The sequence below is a fragment of the Orycteropus afer genome, unplaced genomic scaffold (assembly GCF_000298275.1).
Source record: "Orycteropus afer afer isolate SDZICR_OR568_19922 unplaced genomic scaffold, OryAfe1.0 scaffold00083, whole genome shotgun sequence".
Classification (NCBI taxonomy): domain Eukaryota; kingdom Metazoa; phylum Chordata; class Mammalia; order Tubulidentata; family Orycteropodidae; genus Orycteropus; species Orycteropus afer.
Genome location: NW_006921670.1, coordinates 10,696,288 through 10,704,096, shown reverse-complemented (window position 1 = coordinate 10,704,096; position 7,809 = coordinate 10,696,288). Strand labels below are relative to the sequence as shown.

The window sequence follows — 7,809 nt, the reverse complement described above, 5'->3', positions numbered from 1 at the left end:
GAATGTGAGATTCCCTGGTTCCGGGCAAGCTGACTGGGTCAGGACTGCCCTTGGCCACGCAGCAGCTGGGATTGGAGCAGGTGCAGGTGCCCAGAGAAGAAAAGCTGTGTGACTTAGCAACGAGATACAACAATCGAAAGTGTCTGAAACCAGCTGCATAAATGGTTGTATTTTTTCCACTAAAGTAGTATCAAAGCCACATTTTTAAGGTTTAACCAAGATCAGTTCTGGAACGAAGCAAACCTGATTAGCACACTCTCTGGTGAGTCCCAGTGGAGCCTGGGCGTCCCTGGCTGGGAGAGCCTCCGGCACCTTGGACAGCGCCTCCCCCAGCCTCTTGCTGGTGTTGGTGAGCACGCCCTCTGGTGGAGTTGTTGAAGCAGGGCTGCTTTGGGGAAGGCGGATGGATCCTGGGGGTGTCTGGAGCCTGGGTTGGAGTTCTGGCTCTTACACTTACTAGGCCTGTGTCCTTGGGCAAGTCACTTAGATCCCCAGGCCTCAGTTTTCTTGTGTCTTCCCGGTAGGACTTGTCATTGGGACTGAACAAGATGGGTGGCGACACAGCCTGTGAGCAGTGCCCCCAAGATGATAGCCCAGTTAGGACGTCGTTTCTGCTCTCACAGGGGAAGGGACTAGTTAGGACGTCGTTTCTGCTCTCACAGGGGAAGGGACTAGTTAGGACGTCGTTTCTGCTCTCACAGGGGAAGGGACTAGTTAGGATGTCGTTTCTGCTCTCACAGGGGAAGGGACTAGTTAGGACGTCGTTTCTGCTCTCACAGGGGAAGGGACTGAGGGATGGTGAAGGGGGCTGGAGCGAGCAGGTCAGGGCTGAGAGGCACTGGATATTTCTGCTTGTTGGACTCATGACCGATGGCTTGGGTCTCCAGGCTCAGTGAGCATCTACACTTCATACTCGTCCCCGGCTGGCTGGCAGCAGGAGGGGCCAGGAGCCCCAGTGTGGCTCTTCAAGGTCCCTGTCCATCCAACCACCTTCACTTCCTGCTCAGAGCCAGCTCCCAGGTGGCCACAGAGGAGAAGACCACGGCCAGGCAGGTGCTGGGCGTGTCCCACTTGTAGGGCAGGTGGAAGGAACAACAGTGTCTCAGGCCAGACCTTTCCTGGTCTAGGAGGAGAGACACACAGACCTTCATGGCAGGACCTGCCTGGGGCCTGGGGAGAGAGGGGCTATGGGGCTGTGATTGCAGGTCATTGCCAAGTGCAGGGAAGGCCCAGGCGTGTGGCTTTCTTGGAAGAGATGGTTGTGGTAGCTTATATGACGGTTGTCATGTTTTTTGTTTGTTTCCAGTGTTCACAGTGCCCTTACAGAGTCTGTCTTATCAAGCCTGTTTTTTATGAGTGGGGAAACTGAAGTTCAGAGGGGTTAAGGTACTTTCCTTAGGTCGTACAGGGCAGCAGTTTTTCAGGCTCATTCCACGCTGGTTCCTTCCCACCTCATCTCCCATAGTGTTCCATTACCTCCTCCTTTGGATTTGATCTTCACAGTCTCATGGATCTGAACATCACAGTGCATCCCAGCAAGTCACAATGACAGTGACTCTGGTGGTTGTGGTGATGTTGGTGGTGGTGGTGGTGGAGGAGGAGGTGATTGTGGTGGTAGAGATGATTGTGGTGGTGGAGGTGGTGGTGGTGGTGGTGGTAGACATGGTAGTATGGCTGGTGGTGGTGGTGGTAGTGGAGATGGTGGTGGTCATGGTGTGGTGGTAGTGGAGGTAGACATGGTAGTGTGGCTGCTGGTGGTGGTGGTAGTGGAGATGGTGGTGGTCATGGTGTGGTGGTGGTGGTGGAGGTAGAGGTGATTACAGTGGTAGAAATGGTGATGATAGTAGTGGAGATGGTGGTGGTGATGATGGTAGACATGGTAGTGTGGCTGCTGGTGGTGGTGGTAGTGGAGATGGTGGTGGTCATGGTGTGGTGGTGGTGGAGGTAGACATGATAGTGTGGCTGCTGGTGGTGGTAATGTGATAATGTTTGTGGCAGTGGCGTTGGTAGTGGTAGAGGTGGAAGGGGTGTTGGTCATGGTGGTGGAGACTGTAGTTCTAGAGTTAGTGGTGGAGGATATGATGTTGGTTGTGCTTATTGGTGGAAGTAGCGGTGATGGTGGTGCTGGGTGGGATAGCTGCTGGTGGTGGAAGTGGTGGTAAAGTTAGTTGTGGAAATGGTGGACTTGATGGAGTTGATGGTGGACATGGGGGGTGGAGTTGGTGGAGGTGATTGTGTTAGTGGGGGGAGGGAGTGGTAGTGGTGATGATGATGGGGTGTGTGGTATTGATGGTGGTGGAGGTGGTCAGAACAGTTGTGTGGTTGGGCAGAGAGAGTTGGTGGAAGTGGCAATGATGGTAGTGATTATGCTTGTTGATGGTAGAAGTGGTGGTGATGCCAGTAGTCTTGGATGGGTTAGAATTGCTGGTAGTGCTGGTGGTGCTGGATGGGGTAGAGGTGGTGGTAGTGGAAGTGGAGGTGGTGATGATGGTGGAGGTTATCATGGTGGAGAAGGTGATGGACTTTGATAGTGGTGATGGTGGAGGTTATTGTGGTGGAGATAGGTGGTGGTAGAGTTGGTGTTGATGGTGGAGGTTATTGTGGTGGAGGTGGTGGTAGACTTGGTGGTGTTGACTGTGGGAGTGGTGGACTTGGTGTTGATGGTAGAGGTGGTGGCAGTTGTCATATAGCTGTTTGGGGAGAGGGTGGTAGACTTGGTGATTATTTTAGCCTGGGTTCTCTAAAGGAGCAAAACGAGTGAAATGTATGTGTAGATAGATGGGTTGATTTCAAGGAAATGTGGAGGCTGACAAATCCTAAGTTTGTGGACCAGATGTCAGGCTGGAGGCTTCTCCTGACTTGTGTGGTTGCAGAGGCTGACGAACCCCAAATCAGCAGGTCATATGGCAAGCTGGTGGCTCATAGGGCTTTGGAATTTGGGATTTGGCAAATCCCAATGTGTGCTGTCAAATGGCAGGCTGCTTGTTCACATCCCAACAACCAGAGCTCAGAAGATGATGAGTCAGACACAGGATCCAGGGGCAAGCTTTGCCAGAACACCCAGGTGTGTTGGTTGAAGGCCAAGGAAACTCCCTTTTCAACTGATTGGCTGCTCACATCAGAGCCAATCATGGAAGATGATAACGTAATACCTGCCAGACCACTGAGATCATGGCCCAGCCAAGTTGACACATAACCTTAACCATCACAGGCCACCTCCTTTCAACTTGCACCTGTACACATCTCCTTGAACCCTGCATAATCTCTAATTAAAGACAATTACAAAGTTATCCCTGTGCCTAACATGATCCAAAAGCACCAACCTGATTTACATCTTTCATGTTATAACAAGTAATGGAATAAAAGAAGAACACACACACATATGCATATATATGCGCAGTCACACACATGACGATACAAGGAAGAAATACTAAAAACAATTACAGTCCTTGTGTTGCGACTGGTTGTGTGGTCAGAGCTGGTATTTACAGCTGCCTTCTCTCACTGCCCATTCTCTGTTCCCTCTGCCCTTGCAAGCACCTCAGCTGGTTGTGGTTCTTTGGCTGGTGGGGTGATCCACACCTTCATTCCTGAAGGGTCTGGGCCATTAGTAGTTGTATCAGAGTTGAGGGGCCTTTAATCACAAGGTGTGGTAGGACTGAGAGACATCCTAAGGGATCTCCTGTTTCCAGACAGGCTCTTCCTTACCTCCGTTACGTAATACCAGGATCAGTCACACCAGCCAGGATGGTAACTCCCTTCTTTGCCTGTTGAATCAGAGCTATGAGGAATCCAAAGTGCCTTGGTAGCATTCTTAACTTCCGTTCAGTGGAATCGTATTGTGTCTCCAGGTGGGAGTGTTGCTCTCTTTGGGACTAAGACCTTCAGACCTGCAGAGCACAGGGTCATGGGACAAAACAAAAATTTTGCAAGTGGATTGCTAGGGAGCCACTCCCATTTCTACCCCTTGCTTCCTGGACCCATCAATCTTGGCTATAGGAGAAACAGACCTGTGTTGTGTGCTGATTTAGAGCCTATACAGCCTCCTAGAGGACACTGCCCCAACCCTCAAGCTGGTGCCTCATGTCTTTAGAAGGCCATTCTATCGTTCCACCAGAGCAGCTGCTTCGGGATGATGGGAACAAGGTAAGACCAGTGAATTCCATGAGTTTTTTTATTTGATATGAAGTGAGTTCCTTCATCTGAGACAGTGCTGTGTGGGATACCATGATGGTGGTTAAGGCATCTGTAAGTCCACAGATAGTCGCTTTGGCAGAAGCAGTGTATTGTACAAGGCAAATACATATCCAGAGTAAGTGTCTCAGTAAGAACAAAACACTACCCTTTGTATGATGGAAGTGGTCCAATGTAGTCAATCTGCCACCACATTGCTGCCTGACTGCCCTGAGAAATGGTTCCATGTCATGGAATCACTGCTGGTCTCTGCTGCTGGCAGAGTGGGCACTCAGCAGTGGCAGTAGCCAAGTCAGCCTTGGTGAGTGAAAGTTTGTGTTGCTGAGCCCATGCATAACCTCCATCCCTGCCACCATGGCCACTTTGTTCATGAGCCCATTGAGCAACGACAGGAGTGGCTGGGGAAAGAGGATGACTGCTTTCCACAGAAGGTGTTGTCTTGTCCACTTGACTGTTAAAATCCAACTCTGCCGAGGTCACCCTTGGCAAGCATTCACATGAGACACAAATATCTTCACTTTGGCCCATTTAGACAGGTTGCCTACATGCCTGTTCCCCATAATTCCTTATCACCAATCTTCCAGTCATGTTCCTTCCAAGTCCCTGACCATCCAGCCACACCATGGCCACAACCCATGAATCGGTATAGAGTCGCACATCTGATAAATCTGTCTTTCTTTCCATGCACAATGAACAACCAGTGCACTGTTCACAGTTCTCCCCATTGGAGGGTCTCCCTTCATCTCTGTCCTCAGGGAGGGCCCAGAAAGGGCTGTGGTGCTGCTGGTGTCTGCTTGTGAGTGGTGCCTTCATATCAGGCAGACCCATCCATAAACCAGGCACGAGTTTTCTCTTCCTCAGTCAGCTGACCATGAGGAACTCCCCATGAGGCCATAGGTGCAGACTGGGACAGGGAAGGTAATGTGACTGCAGTGGAGACCATGCAACTTACTTGTGCCTTCAGGTCCTGCTCGAGCCCGATCTCTGATATACCACTTCCATTTAATGCTGCGGTGCTGCTGTGCACATGACTCTGTGGGTCAGACAACACCCAGCTCATGATGGACAGCTCAGGGCTCGTGGTGACTTGGTGGCCTGTGATTAGGCATTCAGTCTCTACTAAAGCCCAGTAACAAGCCAAAAGCTGTTTCTCAAAAGAAGAGTAATTATTATCTGCAGAGGTTGGCAGGGCTTTGGGCCAAATTCCTGAGTCTGTGCTGTGATTCACTGATGCCTGCCACCATTCCAGGAATAGCCAGACCTTCATATGCCCCCACTCTGACTGGTGGTGGGTCACAGTGACGTTTGAAGTCTCCTGGAATTAGTGTCATTCAGAGCCAGTATCCAGTAATCCCTGAAAAGTCTGATTATTTCCTTGTCCCCAGTGAACCCTCATAAAAGGCTCTAGATCCCTTTGGGGAAGGCCGGAAGGAAGATTAACAGTGTGGATTTTTGGCAGTGTGGTGGGTTCCTTCCTCAAGGGGACTGGTCTCCCCTTCATTCAGAGGGTTGTGGGTCAGTAAACTGGCTCAAGTCTGGGAATTGATTGAGGGTCTGTATTGTGGTAACTCAATTCTGCCGTTCACTTGACCTGGAACTCCTCTGCTTGCATAGATCAAGTGAATGTTTAGTGAATTTCCCATATAGTTCACTCCTAAGGACACCATGCTGTAGTAGTCAGCGCCCTAAGTCCATGCGAGTCAGACTATTCTGATCACTGCTTTGACTCTTCTCTCCTTCACAGCAACCATGCCCACCTTGTCTCTGTCCATTAAGTGCCTGTCACTTGGGCCCTAGCACCATGGGGTCTGGTCAAGCCCTGTTGTAGTTAGGTGTCCTGATCCAGTTAGGGCAGTACCCATGGCCAAATCGGACTTGCTAACAGCCAATCACAGCAGCCTTCACGGATGCTGGGGCTCCCTTCACAAATTTGTTCCTCTTTGTTGTGGTGAAAGGTGTGTCCTCTGGGCTCTCCATGGATGAGTGTGTGGGTTCAACCTGAATAAATCTGCTCTAATTGTTGCTCTAATGCCAGTTTCCCTGAGCCTTGGATACCTTCTTCTACAGTCTACCAAGGCAGGTCTGGTGTTTCAACTTGCCTGGTGTAGCCGCCCACCACATAATCCATGCTTCAGTGAATCAATCAAATAAACTCGTAGATCATTTCCGAACCTCTTGAGCTGAAGCATTGAATGAAGACTGTTCTCAGTGGGCCCAAATCAATCAACCCAGACCAATCCAACTGTGCATTCCTGCACCCTTGCCCCACACCCTTACTTCCCCTTCTCACAGGGGGCCCCAGCTTTTACGATTAGACGAATCAAGCGGTTCTTCTGGAGTGTGACATCCCCCTCCAGGATCACACTTTGGGGCTCACTGGGACTTCAACCTGTTAGAGGTCTGGAAGCCACAGTGGGTGGTGGCGCTGGGTCCTGGGGATGGGCAGCAGTGTCTTGTCAAGCATGTGCCTCAGGCCCTGCCCCAGGCAGTGCCCCAGGTGATGCCCCAGACAAGACTCTTCAGGCGCAGCTGGGTTAATCTCATCAGATGGGGTGGAAGGGATGTTTTACTGAGACAAAGATGGAGTCATCGCTTCAGATGGGAGTAAGAGGCCTGGCTCTGCTGGCAGGAGTGATTCAGTGAAATGTAGGGGCTCTGGGTCCCCAACTTCCTGACTGCCCATATGTCCCCATCCCAAGTTTCTGGTTCCCATGGTCTTCCCAGTCCCCACCCTCACTTTAACTTTAGACACATTTGAGTTTGAGAATTCAGTGGGTGGTATAATTCAGTCACTCTCACAGTAAGACTCTGGGTTTGTTTTGGGGCAGTACCAACTCTGTGACTACAAGAAATACGGCTTCCTTTCAGGGCTCAAGTGACAATTTTCAGGTCTTTATGTGGCTTTGAGCTGTGACTCTGAGCCCTGAGCTCATCTTCTTCTGTCACCACTTTGTCCAGTGAGGGGAGGCCCAGCCACCCAGCCTCCCTCTGCTTCTCATTCTTACAAGGTGGTGGAGAAGTGTCAAACATGCTGTCACCTGGAACCCTGTCCCTTACAAGTATCTGGTATTTGTGGCGATATTTTCCTTGTTGCCCTGTCACTCATGGATTAGCAGTGCCCTCCTTACTACCAGAGGCAGCGTCATCAGTGCCTTTAAGACCATCCAGAGCTGAGACCAGTTCAGAAAGCTCATCCTTACAATTGTGTTCTCTAGAACCACTCTCAGTACCAGAGGTCTTAGGCTGGGTTCTCTAGAGGGGCAGAACCAGAGAAACATATACACACGTACACGTAATTAAACACACACAGAGATTTATCTCAAGGTCATGGCTTACACAGCTGTAGAGGCTGCCAAGTCCCAGATCTATGGGTCAGACATCAGGTAGGAGGCTTCTCCTGACTCATGTGGTTGCAGGAGCTGACCAACCCAAAGTCAGCAGGTCAGACAGCAGGCAGCTGGCTCTCGTCTCAAGAACCGAGGCCAGAGGATGATGCGTCGGCTGCAGGATCGAGAGACCACAAGCTGCTCCAGGGCAGCCTTGTACTGAAGGCAGGCCCCACCCCAAGGAAACGCCTCTTTCAACTGATTGGCTGCTCACATCAGATCACAAAAC

The 7,809-nt window shown here is 50.7% G+C and overlaps 1 protein-coding gene across 1 annotated transcript in view; it reads left to right on the top strand.

Annotated features, from left to right (window-relative positions):
• Window positions 1-7,809, top strand: part of PHF21B (PHD finger protein 21B) — a 115,778-nt gene that overhangs the window by 38,436 nt on the left and 69,533 nt on the right. The gene's annotated exons all lie outside the window — the stretch shown is intronic.